Below are 17,667 nucleotides of genomic sequence, written 5' to 3'. Positions count from 1 at the left end.
CTTGGAAGTAGGTGGAGTTGTGCCAGACAATCCTACTTTAAAATTTATCAGTGGAAATTACAAAATTATGCAGTGGCTAGTAATGTAATGAAATGAAAGCCTATTGGCTCAGCAGCAAACCTATTTATCAGACACAAGCAATAGCTGGTGGGCTCAGACTGCTGCATGTGTGTCAAATGGGAATTTTAAAAACACAAAGAACCATTTCATAAAGTTGAATGTATTTTAATAACATTAAATTCGATGCTCTGCCTTTTTTTTATTCTGCAATTTCCTTAAAACATCTCCTTTTCTTTCACTTTGGCTAGGGATGGGAATCGTTAAGAATTTAACGATTCCGATTCCATTATCGATCTGATTCCTGCTACTGGGAACCGGTTCTCAAAAAAGAACCGGTTCTCAATTCCCATCCCTAACTTTGGCTCTTAATAACATAACAATATGATAACATAGGTTTTCCACATAGCATAATCCTCTGAGAGCCTAAAGAAGCTGCTGTATTTCATAGTAGCATTGATAAGATAAGATAAGATAAGATAAGATAAGATAAGATAAGATAAGATAAGATAAGATAGTGTAATGGCAAAATTACTTATATCCATATATATTCATATATATTTTCATATATTTCATATATCATATAGGCTTCTAACTCTATTTCAGATATATTCCTGTCACTGTGTATTATAGAGCAGTTTTGACCTCTTTTGTGTTTTGTCCACAGTAGAAGGCCAAACCAACATTTCTCACAGGGGTCTTATCTCTAAGTTCCTGACACTAACCAAAACACTTTCGACACATCATAATTTCTCATGGGAGACAGAGGACTACATTGTGATTTGTATTTTTGGGTTCAGACCATCTCAGTCTTTTGTCTGAGTGATATCTCTTTCTATGGAGCTCCAAATAAAGTGATTTCTTTGACACTGATCGCTTGAACTGACCCTTCCTTATTGAAGACAAATTAGAAGAGGATTATTTTTCCATAACAATTGGTGTCAGAAGTGGGATAGCTGAAGATCCACCATGTGACACTCGAAGGCATTGGACAGGTTAGCCACCAAGAATCCACAACCTACGGGTTCTCCTCTACCTCACTGAAAATCTTAAGAGACGAGAGGGTCTGACGCCTGGAGTGAAACTGGTCGACTTCACGTCTATTCAACGAACTCAATACTCTACTTCCTCGTCTGAAGGGTGAGATATATTTTTTACCAATTATTCAATTGAAGTATTTGCTTATTAATTAAATTGGAAAAAGAAAAATTTTAATTAAAGTAAATTTAGTGTAGTACCACACATGTCATGTCTATCTACTGGGGCTGACTGTCAGTAGGAGCCTGAGATGAGGAAGTCTGGAATTAAAGTCAGACTTAACGTGGTTAGGTCCACAGGGTTTTTAATCCACTTGTACCTTAGAAACGAAGTGTGATAAGCACAGGGACGCCTGTGTTAAATATCGTTAAATCAGGAAACGTGGCAGTGCGGCGTCACGGCATTTCATGGTTAGGCTGATTTAATCAATAAAAGGGAAAAGCGTTTGGAACGCAGTCAACCAGTTGACATCACAACTAACACTTTTAACCGCGCATTGGAGCACTCACTAGGGCCTTGGTGGGGAGGTTAATAGGTTAGTTGTTCAGTGACCTTTGTTCTGTGCCCAACCGCTGTGGCCGCGCCGGATAGCATCCGTGGAATCTTCCTACGGAGGGTCATGGGGTTCAGTCAAACCAGGATTTGGCTATGGGCAATGAGCAAAGCAAAGGAGTACAGGTGCCGACAGGGCCTTTAGTGGAGGACATGAGGAAAATAGGGTTCTGAAAGCGTTCAGTGTCTGGCGGTCTGGACAAGCCCATTTGGCTTTCTTAAGGGGGGTTCTTTGAGTCAAAATCAGCTGAAACAATTAGACCAGGACTTACAAGACAAGGAAATTAAAAAAAAAAAAAAAGAGCTTGATTTTCTACTTGTTTTTTCAAATTTTCTTACTTATTATTATATGGTTGATAATTTTGTGGGGGTAAAGCTCATGACATTGTGAATCTTGTTGTTGGTCAAAGTCGATGCCGACTGATTAATTTCTTTATCGTAGGGAATTAATTATTTTGTTGTAGTTACGCAGCAACGTAATGTAAGTTGGGGATGCCCAACGCCTGGTAAAACACAGTACTTGACAATTTCAGCATTTTAAAGTTTTAGTGGCCCAGATCGTCGTGTCTGGAAGATTAATGTTCCAAGGGGGACATTAATAAGTAGTTTAGGAAATGTGTGTTTTTGTGTTATTTAACATAAATTCAGCTGCGGTAACCCAGACTGAGGTCTGTCCCTGTTAGATGGGAAGTGCAAATTTTAAGTCCCGCCACTGGATTGTGACGGGCCAAGATTCAAATGCATGAGTAATAATAAATATGGGCTAGATGTTTTAAAATGGGTCTGTGAATGGGGTGAACATGATAATTTTCCTTCTGAAGGTACCTTGTCTTTACAAAATGTCAGAATGTAAGAAAACTAAATTTGAAAATTTTGCCTCACACAGACACAGATTGTTCTTTGTCACACACAGGAAACTGCATCTAGTGCGTCAACTTTTGCTCCTCCCCTGTACCCCGTACTCCTCCTCCTTTCTCTGCTCCTCTCTATACCCCAACCTCACAGCTCTGAAGTTCCTCCCAGAAGATGATGACACCTGCCTGTGTCGACCACAGCCAATGGCACACCCACAGACCACCAGCAGCAGGAAGCCATTGTCCGTCCCCCTGAGCATGCAGCTCCTCCTCCTCCTCCCCTTCTGCATCAACCTCAACAGTGTCATACCAGAGCAACTGTCAACATCAGCAACAAACTCAGAGCCAAAGGAAAAAGCAGCTGGGGTGAGATTGTGACTGGTTATAATCTGAGAAAGACTGTTTGATCTGAATCCCCACCAGACTTTGAATATGAAGACATCAGCGGTGATAAGCCTTGATAAGATAGATAAGATAAGATAAGATAAGATAAGATAAGATAAGATAAGATAAGATAAGATAAGATAAATTAGGATAGATGACTTCCTCTCTGCTGAAAAGACCCAGAGCAAATAAAACACAAAGGATATTCTACATTTTCTTTGTTTTGTTAAATGTTATGAATACAAAATCTAAGATTTCTCATGATTGAGTTTGTCCATGTGTTCAAGTCTGTTTTGTGATTGGAGCTAGTATTGTATCAAACTCTGCTTTGCCGTCAAGACATGGGTCATCTGTTATTTGCTGACTTTTGATAATATTTCTAAAATAATGACTGCCTTGGTTTTCAACATCTATTATACTAGCCTTACTTCTATGTAGTGTACCCAGATAGCAATTACCTTTGGGCCGGATCCGCATTAAAGCCTTTACATCTGTTTATAGCTCACATTCGTTTTCTGACTTTGGACCAAATCTGCATCGGATCCGTCTTTCAGCTCTTTCTAGCAGTTCTGGAATTGTGCTGGCTTACCGATTCAGCCCAGAACAGTCTCCCATCACACAACCAAGACTGATTTTCAAAGTAGTAATACTGATTTGGACCAGAATCGTAATACGAATCTGGACCAGAGTCGTAATACAAATCTGGGCCAACATGATTCTTGTGTATATTCTAGATGTGATTGTACGGAACTGGGCCAGAGCTGGACCATTTCTGTAGAAGATCCGTTTGGCGGAGCAGTACCTGTTTTGGCCCGATGTGCATTTGGACACCGGGCCAGATCCGCCAAACGGTTTCAGGCCAAATTGGGGTGCGATTCTGTTCCAGATCCGTCCCAGTATCTCTTTGCCATCTGGGCAATCACAGTAAAGCTTTAAAGCCCATGTTAGTTCAATATCTAAAGTGTTCAGATGCAAATCTGTGGCCACTGCGCCTCATTTTACTTTTACACATAATTTTTAAAGGCTCTGCTGACTATTCAAATGAAATATTCTATTAAGATGAAAAGCACAAAGGCTATAGAAAAGTATTGTATTTTCCTTTGTCGGACTGGGGTGGGGGTGGTCAGCGAACAGATGGGGGGGGGGACCAGTCAGCTGTCACCCCCTCCATCATCATCATCAGCAGCATGAGCATCATCATTAGCTGGATCTGATGTATCTGTTTGAGCTGCTCCAACCCGACCCCCAAATAAAGTGACATTTTCTTAACCCACCCCAGCCCCACCCATGGGTCCCACGGGTTACCCCCATCAATGATCTGGGATCACTGATGATCAATAATGACAATCGCGGCCACGTCCCCAAATCGCTTTATCCCTTGGAAGTAACTCAATATGACATTCCTGCCAGTCCGCTGAAATGCCGTTTCACGGAACTCAGCTAAAAGCGCCGAAACTGTGTGAGAGCGGGATTTGGTTCCGTCTCAGGACAGGTACATGGACCTGGCCCACATCAGTGTTACAGGTTTATGCCAGAAGCACCGGAATTTAATGGAATGGAACGAGTAAAAAAAAATCACGGGGGTGTATCCTCTGATATGTCTAAACCAGTGGTTCTTAACCTGGGTTCGATCGAACCCTAGGGGTTCAGTGAGTCAGTCTCAGGGGTTTGTTGGAGGTGAAGACACACACTCGACTCATTAGTCAGGTGTGTGTGTCGGGCTAGGTCCGTGTATGTAAACAAATGGCTTCGGAGACTCTTTCTCTGATTGACATCCAATATACGCGGTGTATTGTTGTTGCTTATAGCACTACAACACATCCGGAAGTGTTTATAATCTCTTCCAGTCGTCTGACGATGAATTATTTTTCACATTGTTGTTATGACTTTTGCTACTTCCTGTTAACCACGGAGGCAGCCAAGTGTAGCGTTTGTTTACATTTTCGGTCACCACACTGGTCAGTTACAATCATGTGACGACCGACGCACCGTCGCGGATGGAGAAAGAGAGTGGCACTTGCCAAGGTGAAGCCACGCATTTCTGAACTGGTCTGTAAAAGGCAACAGCAGAAGTCACACTGATTTGCAGTAAATATTCATTATTATTGTAGCCTGATGGAAATTAGGTGATGGGTGTGTGTTAAAATGTTAAAAATGATAAATAGCATAAATACAATAAGTTCATTATTGGAATACATAAGGTTAAAAATTAAAACCATTTCAGTGTGGTAGTATTAAAAAAGGTCATGTCTTTGTGAAAAGGTATGTAATTTGTTGTGAGTTCATGCACTGTATTGGTTTTGTTCTTTGAACACAGTGATGTTAATGCACGGTTCATTTTGTGCACCAGTAAAACATATACCTGTGTCTTGAATTTGAAAAAAATCATATTTTATTTTTTAATAAAGAAGGGTTCGGTGAATGCGCATATGAAACTGGTGGGGTTCAGTACCGCCAACAAGGTTAAGAACCACTGGTCTAAACCTTTTGGAATTAATAATAGTAAATAAATGCATTTAAATATAAAAAGTGTCATAATTGAATAATTAATTATAAGTAATCATATTTTTGAATAAAGGAATGAGAAAAAAAAATAAAATCGCTTAGTTGTTTCATTAAGTCTACCCCATTCAGTGAAGTTGACTGGTCCAGTTTGTCCAGCTCCACTGTCATCCAGATGCTGATGCGTGGACACACTCCACATTATAGGTGAGTACTCTGATTTTTTGTTCTGATTTGCAGTATTTGATTCAAAGTATGTCAAACTAGTATGATGATTGGTGTAACAGTTTTTCCAAACATAACTCTGTTCACCTCAGTCAGTTGTTTGTCTGTTTTAATAGAATAGTCGGTTGTTACAGTCTGGAAAGGGGAAAGCTGCCGTGACTGTGTCCGATGAAAAGTAATGATTAAATAATGTAAATAAATTGAATGATTGAAAATAAAAATTATAGTAATGTTGTGTAGTGAGTTTTGAGGCGCATATGGATGCCAAATGCTAGTTAAGAGGTGAACTTCAGTCACACATTACACGGTAATGTGGTGACCAAAGTTACTATTAGCATCCGTTATATTAGCTAACATGCTATGCTAAGCTATATGATGGTCATATAACAGGGCTGCAGACGAACAGTCTAAAACTGTGAAAGTAAAAAACAAAGCTTAACGCGGATTAATGTCTGAAAACTATGATCAATCATCACCAAATTTTGTTTGAACATATCTAATCATGTCAACTCTCACCTCTCCTAAAATCAAAACGAAAACCCTAATATTATGGATGTTGTCCTGTTAAGCTTTATCAGGCACACATTAGAGAAAAAGCTTAATGTACACTGACCAAAAATATAAATGCACGACTTTTGTTTTTGCTCCCATTTTTCATGAGCTGAACTGAAAGATCTAAAACTTTTTCTGTGTACACACAAGGTTTATTTCTCTCAAATATTGCTCACAAATCTGTCTAAATTTGTGTTAGTGAACACTTCTTCTTTGCTGAGATAATCCATCCACCTCACAGGTGTGGCATATCAAGATGCTGATTAGACAGCATGATTTTTGCACAGGTGTGCCTTAGGCTGGCCACAATAAAAGGCCACTCTAAAATGTGCAGTTTTATCACACAGCACAATACCATAGATGTCACAAGTTTTGAGGGAATATGCAATTGGCATGTTGACTTCAGGAATCTCCACCAGAACTTTTGCCTGTGAATTGAATGTTCATTTCTCTACCATAAGCCATCTCCAAAGCTGTTTCAGAGAATTCATGAAGAAGACTGTGCGAGGAAAATGGTGGTCACACCAAATACTGACTGGTTTTCTGACCCCCCTGGACCACCCAATACAGTAAAAGTGCACATTTTAGAGTTGCCTTTTATTGTGGCCAGCCTAAGTCACACCTGTGCAATAATCCTGCTGTCTAATCAGCATCTTGATATGCCACACCTGTGAGGTGGATGGATTATCTCAGCAAAGGACAAAGGAGAAGTGCTCACTAACACAGATTTAGACAAATTTATGAACAATATTTGAGAGAAATAGGCCTTTTGTGTACATAGAAAAAGTTTTAGATCTTTGCGTTCAGCTCATGAAAAATGGGAGCAAAAACAAAAGTGGGGCATTTATATTTTTGTTCAGTGTAGTTTCATGTCAGAAAACAGCGGCGGATCAACAGATTAGAGATGGACTTGTTATTCTTATTCTATTCTATTTTTAAAGGTTACTTATCATTACCATTTATTAGATGGATTTTTCATATTTTAGATACACGCACACACACACACACACACACACACACACACACACACACACACAGACAATTTATTAAATAAATATGTTGATGATTGATGGCAGTTTTTGGACATTAAGGGCCGGATCTACGAAGATCATAATTTGCGTGTAGTAATTTGCTTACACAATTTTGCGTGTGGGGCTGGACTGCGGTTTGTGGGTGATTTACAAAGATTGCGCAAATAACAACAGGTGCAAAGTCTTCCAGACCGCCCTATTTAAATGAGGGTTTTGTGTATGCTACTGGAGACAATACGCTGTAGAAACTGCTGTGGGATACACCAGCACTAATGGTAACAGTGCACTGAATGATCCAGATGCATGGAAATGTAACGTTGAAGGAGTTTAGTCATAGAAGGTATTGCATGACTCATTCATTCATTCATTTTTCATTTTAAAGGTGTGTGTGTGTGTGTGTGTGGGGGGGGGGGGGGTTGGATTGAATATACTGTATTTACATTTTCTCCTCCCAGCACACGTACAATTGTGTATCAACGCCCCATATTACATATTCATTCAATCTGTTCTGTCGTTTATGCGCTCTTCCCACTGTCACATACTCACAGGCAGCTATGGGCTTACCTGAAAAATTATCTGAAAAAATATTCACTCTGTTTGTGTCTATTTTACATTATAGGTGCTATGAGAAAATGCGGCTCCACCAGATCCGCCACCATTGGAGTCAGCAGCTATAAGATGGTTTGGATGGAGCGGACGTCAGGAGAGGGAGAGACGCGTCAACGCTGAGCCAGGCATTAAGTTTTTGTTTTCGGGCTTTTCCAGTCAGTTTGACAGTCAGTTCAGTTTTTGTCCCAATTTACTGTGTTCTATCAGTTGTTTAAATTTTTTCATACATGTGTTTGTTAATATGGCCTAGCGTTAAATAAAACTGTTTCATCTATATGCACTGGTTCTTGATTGAAGATCTACTTGTACAGACAAACCCGACTCAGACTAAAAAGTAAGCCATGTTAAACAGATACATAGACTACATCCTTGATTCAGCTTCAAACATTCATTTGTGTATAGATATTTTTGGTCTTAATTTTTCCACAGTCAGGTATTAGCCCCTGCAAATTCATGACCTGTCTGACTGATCTGATCTTGGTATTTTACATATAGCCTAAACAACGACTACAGCATTAGGCCAGTTAATGATGATAGTTATAGTAATAATAACAACAACAACAATAATAATGCCATACATAACCCAGAGAGCAAAGAGATGCTGGTGTAAGCAATGTTTCTGTGCTGCTGATTTATAGAATGATTTATTCATGCGGACTGACAGGATGTAATACGGAGTGCTTTTATTGTGAAGGCAGGAAGTGTGTTATGTGTGTAAAAACACAGGATTGTTCATGCTAGTGTTGAAGACAGTCCTGTAAAGAAATAAAGTGCCTCCAAAGTTAAAACTGTCATCTTTTTCACACATCATGCCGTCAGGGCTCATCTTCCAGATGCTTGGTTACACTGGGACGGATCTGGAACAGAACCGCTGACCGATTCGGCCCAAAATCATTTGGTGGATCTGGCCCGGTGTCCAAACACACATCAGGCCAAAACAGGTACTGCTCCGCAAAACGGATCTTCTACAGGGCTAACGGGTCTGGCACCAATCTGGTAAATGGGTCTGAAACGCATCTGGAATGCGGGAGACTCCGGCACAACGGAGCTGGGCCAGAGCTGGACCATTTCTGTAGAAGATCTATTTCGCGGAGCAGTACCCGTTTTGACCCGATGTGCGTTTGGACACTGGGCCAGATCCGCCAAACGGTTTCGGGCCGTGTCGGGGTGCGATTCTGTTTCAGATCCATCCCAGTATCTCTTTGCTATTTGGGACGGAACTGGGCCAGAGCTGAAACGCCTCTGTAGAAGATCCATTTTGCGGAGCCATACCAGTTTTGGCTCGATGTGCGTTTGGACACTGGGCCAGATCCACCAAACGGTTTTGGGCCGAATCGGTCAGCGATTCTGTTCCAGATCCGTCCCAGTGTCTCTTTACTATCTGGGTATGCATCAGTTTTTCCACAAAAACCCTTATGGTTACTGTCTCTCTTCTGCTCTTCTACAGCAGCTACATTGTATAACGTATTAATGAATGTAGGTATTGGTAGTGTAAGCATGGCATCTTATGGCAATAAATCTTACATTTTACCTCCATTTCTTTAAGCCTGAACCATTAAATCCTTGACAGAAAATTCCACTTCTTTGAAACTGGAGCCTTTATTGGTCCTTCTGAACAACCAAAAAAAGTTTTTTTTTTTTTTTTTTTCAAATATCAATTTCCATGTATGAGTTTCAATTTTGTATCATATTTACCTCCGCCAAGGAGGTTATGTTTTTGCCAGGGTTTGTCTGTCTGTCTGTCTGTCTGTTTGTTTGTCTGTCCATTAGTGTGCAACATAACTCAAAAAGTTATGGACAGATTTTGATGAAATTTTCAGGGTTTGTTGGAAATGGGATAAGGAAGAAATGATTAAATTTTGGTGGTGATCGGGGGTGGGGGGGCCCACGGGGGGGGCCACTGATCAGCCTTGGCGGAGGTCTGCGCTCTCCGAGTGCTTCTAGTTGATACATCAGGTCTCAATGCTTAAATATTATTTTTGAACAAACAAAAACATTATATAACACAAACATGTCTAAGAAATTGGTGATTCCTTTTCAAAATTGTCAAAGTTCTGCCTCCTTCCTCATTAATGACAATCTTGTAGTGTCACTGGAAAGGCCTCTGGTGAACAAATTCCTCCCCCCTGGTTGATTATCCATGTACTGCATGTATCCAATTGTATACATCAGGTTTTTCAGGACAAAAAAAATTACACTGATCATGTAGAGGGCTCCAAAACTCATGTATCAAATATGATACGTTTGGTGTTAAGGGTTAAACTGATAAACTATTGTACCATTAACCATCAGATGTTGATTGCCTAACTTTAAAATGAAAGTTAACTGGGAGGAAACTATGGTGTAAGCTTTGGTGTCAAATACTCCTTGATATAAAAGCTGTTACTGTGTTCTCACAGCCTCTTAAACGGCATATTGTCTGTTCAAACTCAGAAGTGACTGTAATTACATTGGTTGATAATGGTTGATAAGGTATAATAATGCAGCAGAACAGTAAAAGCCCGCAGATAAGAGAACCACAAGGAGAGCTTTTCAGGGCGTGTGAAGGAATCTTTGTACTTGTACTTTACTGCAGGCCATTAACTGTGTTTACTATTTACTAGCAGAACAATGACCTGGAAATGATGGATTTTTTTCCCCTGTCGACTAATAAGTGAAAAAAAAAAGTCTTCATCCGTCTAGTGGTAAAAGGGTTGATCATTGACTTAAGTGTATGTAATGATGATGATGCACAAAGATCCAAATGGTACGGTCAAGGTATTAGTGTTTCCTTGTTCCACAGTGTAACAGTGTGTTAAGTAGTATCTGACACACAAGTACATACAGTCAGAGTAGAAGAGGATTGATTTGATACATTTAGGATTTGGATGAGGTTGGTGTCCAGCGTGAACTTTAGATGAAAAGAGTCGTCACATCATTTCATTAATGATTTACTGAAAGAGCACATGTCATACTTCTAATAGTAAAGCTGGATGGTTGAGCTGTCTCTACAGTCACCTCAGGGCCATAAACTCATCAAAACAAGGAAATGACTTAAAGCATGCTCATGATTTCATAAATATGGAAAGGAATTGCATGTTTTTCACTCCATCGCCTATAGGGGGCTAAGTAGTGGGAGTCACGTGTAAAAAGTCAACTTTTCATGAGCTCAGAAAAACAAACCAGTTTTCAGTGTTTTGTCCATGTATTTTCCAGCTGAACAAATAGGGTTTTAAAAAAGTTCATGTAGGAAGGAGGATGATTTATACTTATCCCTCATCCTTCAGTTTAAATGAAGCCTTTCAGATACATTTGTTATTGATCTCTATTTTCTTTCTTTCTTTTTTTTTCTATTTATTATGGAAGCGTATTGCATTCACAAAAAAAAAATAATTTCGGCTCTGTTTTTCTGAATTAATGAGATAATTATCTCATAATTACGAGAAAAAATAAGTTTAAAAAAAAAATCGGCGCTATTTTTCTGAGTTTATGAGATACTGTTTCCTGAAAAAAAAAAAAAGCTCTGTTTTTCTGAGTTTGAGATACTGTTTCCTGAAAAAAAAAAAAAAGCTCTTTTTTTCTGAGTTTACGAGATACTTTTTTCCGAAAAAAGAAAAAAAAAAGCTCTGTTTTTCTAAGTTTACGAGATACTGTTTTCTGAACAAAAAAAAAAAAAAAGCTCTGTTTTTCTGAGTTTACGAGATACTGTTTTCTGAAAAAAAATAAAATGTGGCTCTGTTTCTCTGTGTCAGTGGGACAGTGGTCCCTGGTCCAGGCAGGAGCTCCTTCTATCTGTGCTGCTGAAAGCCTCTCGGGGGAGCGTGAAGTTGTTTCCGTTCTCGTAACCGGTTCCGATTATGGATCATGGAACTAGTTTCATTCACAGAAATCAGAACCAAGCCCCGCTTTGTGCACGGATCAAGCCCTTCAAACACACCGGCGCTCGGAGCCTGTAACCCTGCTTCCTGACAGGACACGACCACGACAACATGGAGTTACCATGGAGGACGCAGAGCAGCTGGAGCAAGACCACCAGCCATGGACAACACTGGTTCACCTGGTCGGCCCAATGCACCGGGACGGGACACCCGCCCCATGGCAGGAGTCCTAGTAGTGGTAGTAGTCATTAATGCCAACACCCATCACCGCGTCGTGGTGCCGGGCTACAGGCTCCGAGCGCCGCTGTTCTGTCGAGTTGAGCTGCTCCGTCCACCCGCTCCAGTCCGGCTTACACACCGGGGAGCGGATAGCTGTCCACCTGGACCTGATGGAAAGTTATTGGGGGGGGACGAACCGGTTCACCAAGCCGCTCCTCCATGGATCTAGTTCTGACTAATGCTTTCCATCAGGTCCGACAAATAAATGAATCCACATTTGCACTCTTCTGCTGTGTATATTTTCTTTAATGCTGGTGAATGTCATTTTATTTGACTTCATTAATGCCAACTCCCATCACCGCGGTCGTGCCCTGTCAGGAAGCAGGGCTACAGGCTCCGAGCGCCGGTGTGGTTGAAGGGCTTGATCCGTGCACAAAGCGGGGCTTGGTTCTGATTTCTGTGAACGAAACTAGTTCCATGATCCGTAATCGGAACCGGTTACGAGGACGGAAACAACTTCACGCTCCCCCGAGAGGCTTTCAGCAGCACAGATAGAAGGAGCTCCTGCCTGGACCAGGGACCACTGTCCCACTGACACAGAGAAACAGAGCCACATTTTATTTTTTTTCAGAAAACAGTATCTCGTAAACTCAGAAAAACAGAGCTTTTTTTTTTTTTTTTTTTTTTCGGAAAACAGTATCTCATAAACTCAGAAAAACAGAGCTTTTTTTTTTTTCAGGAAACAGTATCTCATAAACTCAGAAAAAAAAGCGCAGATTTTTTTTTTTTTTAACTTATTTTTTCTCGTAATTATGAGATAATTATCTCATTAATTCAGAAAAACAGAGCCGAATTTTTTTTTTTTTTTGTGAATGCAATACGCTTCTGTAATTTCTCTATGACGTTGTGGGAATAAGTTTTGTTGCATCTTTGAAGACAGTGAAGTTGCATTTGCAGGTTTTGGTCACAAGAGGGCGGAATTGACTTAAACTACACTTCCATCAAAACTCAACAAATATTCCACAAGTGCAGTGATAACCCTGTGTGCAGAGGTGTGTCAGTGTGCGGGTACAGGACAGTGGTCTTAGCTGAGTATTTTAATGTCAATGCAGTAAGGCTGATTATTCTATTTTTATCAGAACAGTCTGACTGGTCCTGTGCACACTGCAGCCCTGTCTAAAAAGTTACTAAAGCTTACCTACATTTAAGTACATTTTCTTCTGTTTTTTTAAAAATATATAATACTGATGTAATTACACTATAGTTTATTTATGCGTTTCTTAAACATGTTGCTCCGCAGGTCATTCCCATAAAGGAATCCTCTCCTAAGCCGGGGACAGTGATTTGAAGGGAGGGGGAGGAGGGAGAGATGAGGCAGAAGGGAAAATAGATATGGGGGGTGGATTTACTGGGACTCAGACAGACAGCAGAGCGGCTGTCCCAAGCTGCGCTGATCCTTCACTCTCCGGTGTTCTGGTGGACCGGCTGCGCACTGTGCGCACTTGGCGACCCGGGTTTGTTGTCGTTACCAGGACAGGAGCGCACAGCGACGGCGGCACCACCCGCTGCCCCATTGAACCGGGCTGCCACCCGCAACGGAGCCACTTGCATGGATGAGCCATGGCCACGTTTGTCTGCAGGGTTCAGTTTTTAGATGATACCGATCCGTTCAACAGCACTAACTTCCCAGAGCCGACCAGACCACCACTGTACACCTTTAGGGAGGACATCCCCCTCATCAACCAGTTAGCAGGCGTCCACCGGCTGCTCAAAGCCCCACACAAGGTAGGATTACCTATGGTAAACAACCAGCCATGGAATTAACTCAACTCTGAGGAACATAACTATGTAGTCTGATGTAGAGAACACTACATGAAAAAGTGAAAAACAATTCTAAACTGAAATAATGTGGGTTTTTTTTGTTTGTTTGTTTTGAAGCTATACCTACCGATGTGGCATTTCTCACAGCACTTATGCCGCGTTTCCACTACTGGAACCAGCTCGGCACGACACGGTATTCCTGGAGACCGTTTCCATTACAGGATACTACAGACTGTACAGTACCTGGTTGTCATAGCGATGCCGCGTGTTATTTCCATGTCCTCTGCTCAGAGTTGCTGATAAACTCGCTCGTTGCCTGTTGTCTCGTCTGAATTTTTACATTGGCCTCCAAAGACTGAATCTCCTTGACCGACCCTGGTGTAGTTTTGGGCTGTTATCATGTGGATTAATGTACTGCTATATTTACTGTCCACTTCCGCATGTGTTTTTGTAAAACAGCGGGTCACAGAGAAAACTGTCTGAGCAATCAATGGTCTGCAGTGTGTACACCTCGGCGGAGGTGATACAAAAAAAGTAGCACCGGGTACCAGATTCCAGGTTTTTTTTTTTCGTAATGGAAACGCAAAAAAGGCCGAGTCGAGTCGAGCCGATACCACGTAGTGGAAACAGGTAGTGATGGGACTTTTGGCTCTTTTGAAGGGAGTCGTTCACTGAAAAGAGCCGTTCAAAAGACTGGCTCTTTTATGTTTTTTTCCCATTATTTTGAAACACCAATGTTTTAATGACTAAATAGGCTACATGTGATGATTGACATTACATTTTAAAGGTGTTTTATTATCTTACCATAAAAAAGAAGTTTGTTCAAATGTGTGGGTAAATACATGACATGAGAGGTGACATTAGGCAAATGCTGGAATTTGACCAAAAACATTACGGTACATTATGTGGACTAGTCTGTAGCCTAAAAATGAAGAAAATAAAACATTTTCTTATGAAATAACATTTTATTCTCCTCAAAACAAGAACAATAAATGTGTGTAAACATACAGAAAAAAAACTGCACAAAACACAACAGTGATTAATCACTGCAATTACTTAAATACCTCCTTTTTCTTTGGCTCATTACTCACAGGGGGTCACTCATTCACTTTCAAACTTTTCTCCAGTCTTCCAGCTCCACCTCCTCCAGTATGCTCACCTTACGCTTCAAACTGTTGTTTTTTTTTTTTTACTAACTTCTTGTCAGGAGACATGCGCAGTGCGCAAGCACTCTTTTTTTCTGCTCGAACATTCTCCTCCTGCCCAATGCCTCCCCCAGTGACGCTAAATTGACAGGCAATCGGACACTCCCTCCTTAAAAGAAAAATTAAAAAATAAAAATGAACAGCTCTTTACAAAGACTTGGTTCCCATCGTTCATTTCAAAGAGCCGTTCAAAAGATTTGATTCATTCGTGAACGTCACATCACTAGAAACGGGGCATTAGTAAAAGTCTGAACATGAACAACCCGCCTCCCTCCAAAGCCCCGCCTGCTCATCCCAAGTTGTAAGAAATTGATGAATGCTCAGAGCCCCATAGCGGCACTATTGGACGCAGGGGGTACCCCTTCCGGGTCGGATTTCGACACGGAGGGAAGCCTGATAGAACTGCATGTAAGTCACTCAGTGTCCTTGAGCTCTGATGCTCTCCTCCACTTACCTGACGCATGTGGTGGAAGCGGAGGTGGAGGTCCGGTCGCTTTGGCATGTATGTGGACCCCTCCCTCAGTAATCAGATACGTCATCCACCTGCCACAGCTCCTGTTTCATCAGTAGACCCAGTATTTAAGGGTGTGGTCTGTATTTAAGGGTGTGGTCTGTATTTAAGGGTGTGGTCTGTGCAGCGCTGGGTCAGTGTCTTCAGCTGATGAGTTGTCCAGGTGATCGGCACGCGCACTGTGAACACGCAGCCTCCGCGAATTTTCCGTGGACATGTGAGGTTTCATAGTCCATATATTTATCATCCTACATCATCCTACATTGTGTGACACCAAGTACATGTACGTGTATGAGTACTTTGGTCATAAAAGCTGACCTTTGACCTGTCTGTTCAGGCCAGTACATCCGACTTCCGGACTTTTATCTCCATCTCTCATTCATCAGACTCCTCTTTGTTCCTCTTAGTTGTTGTTTCTGTTAATAAATCTGTTTTTTCCCTTCATGTGCATGTCAGTTCTATCCAAACACATCCTTAGACAGTAGACTGTGGTCAGTGACAGCAGGGGCAGCGCGAGTGAAGTGTCAGATTCAGAGGGACACATATCGGATGCGGAGACGGCAATAATGGATCGGATGCTGAACGGCTGTAATGGATGATTGACAGGAGGCTCAGCCAGGTTCGGCCAATTATTTCATTCGGACCGAATAAAATGATTGGTCAGAATTTTATCAGAAATATGAGCAATATATGAGAATTAAACATTTTTGAGTTTCAAAACCTGGTGGATTTCTTTCACATTTTAGTTTGACACACACTTATTAGGAGCATTTTAAGACGACAAAAGAAAAGTGTAAAAATGCCACATCATACGGTATAGCTTTAATGTCATGATGCGCTTGTTAGTTTGGTTTGGTTGTGTCCTCTGCTCCCTCTCCTCCCCCTCTGATTGACCAGTTAATGGCACACACCAGGAGCTGATCTGCAGTCAAGCTGTCCTCCTGCTTATAAGCCCTGCAGCTCCTGTGCTGTGTGCCAGAATGTCTTCACTTCCATGCTGGTGAGGTGGTTTCTCTCTCATTTTGGTGTACTTTGCATTGTGGTTTCCTGATGCTTGAGTCTTTTGTTAATTTGTCTGTGTCTGACATCAGGCTGTCGTATATATCAACTCTCTGTTTCCATCTTGCGTTTCTTTCCCTGTGTGTGTTTTTGAACACCACATTCTGCTGTGTTTCAGGTCCAGTTCCCTTGGTTCAGTTCACGTCTATCTCCTGGTTCGGTGATACCTTTGGTTCTCCTTTATCAGAGTTTGGCTTTTTTTCAGTATGTTTTATGGACAAATAAATGTTTAAATTGCATTCACGCTTGTTCGAGTCCGTCTGTTGTTGTTCACCACACACACTTGGGTTCCACTAGTCTCAGATTCTGACACTTAATCTGTACAGAGAATGGGAGATAATTTGTGGTTTTACTGTGGCTGTTTTATGTCGAACTACAGACTATAAAATATGAAGTCACGCAGCAGGTGACAATAAGACAGAGTGTCAAAATAACGGGATAGGGGAAGAAAAGTTGATAACATAATACAGTTGTGCGTCATGTATGAACTTTATACTTTATTCACTGAGTGTCACTGTCTGTGCCAAATAATGCCAAAGTAAAGGGCTGGGTCTGCCATACTCCCAACCTATAACCAACACTAAAGGGACGGATGGTGATGCTGTGGCAGCAGGATGTGGCTGTCGAAGAAGGGCTCTACTGCTGTGGCTTCAAAGCTTTGCTTCCTCTGGCCAGCCAGATTACATCAGGTTAATGCTAAACAGAAGAATATGAAGTTGGGGTATGTACATGATGTGTGTAACTATGAAAAAATAGAGTAATTTAGGGCAGCCCAGAATGCTACAGTACTACATACATCACACAATTAAACAATTGACTGAAACGAGTCATTGTCAGAGTAGAACTTTATTTTTACAAAGACACAAATAATCTCACAGATTATCTATTAGTTCACATAACTTTTATTAATACATCAAAAGTTTTGTTTTTCTAAAACTTTAATTTCAAACAAAATATTAGCAGATATGAATGAAACAGTCATAATGTCATCACATCAAATAATAAGACAGTTGTATTGCACCACCCCTATGTGAAAAATCCCAGAATAGTTTTTGGTTTTTGACTTGCTCCCTGCTGTGTAGATTATATCAGAAGGTTGTGTACGTCTCAGTGACTGTATTTACATGCACACTCGTATCCTGGTTATGAGGCTGATGCTTTTATTCAAAATGTCCCAAGTGTGATTGTTTA

The sequence above is a fragment of the Sphaeramia orbicularis genome, chromosome 11 (assembly GCF_902148855.1).
Source record: "Sphaeramia orbicularis chromosome 11, fSphaOr1.1, whole genome shotgun sequence".
Taxonomy (NCBI): Eukaryota; Metazoa; Chordata; class Actinopteri; order Kurtiformes; family Apogonidae; genus Sphaeramia; species Sphaeramia orbicularis.
This window is presented reverse-complemented; position numbering follows the sequence as displayed.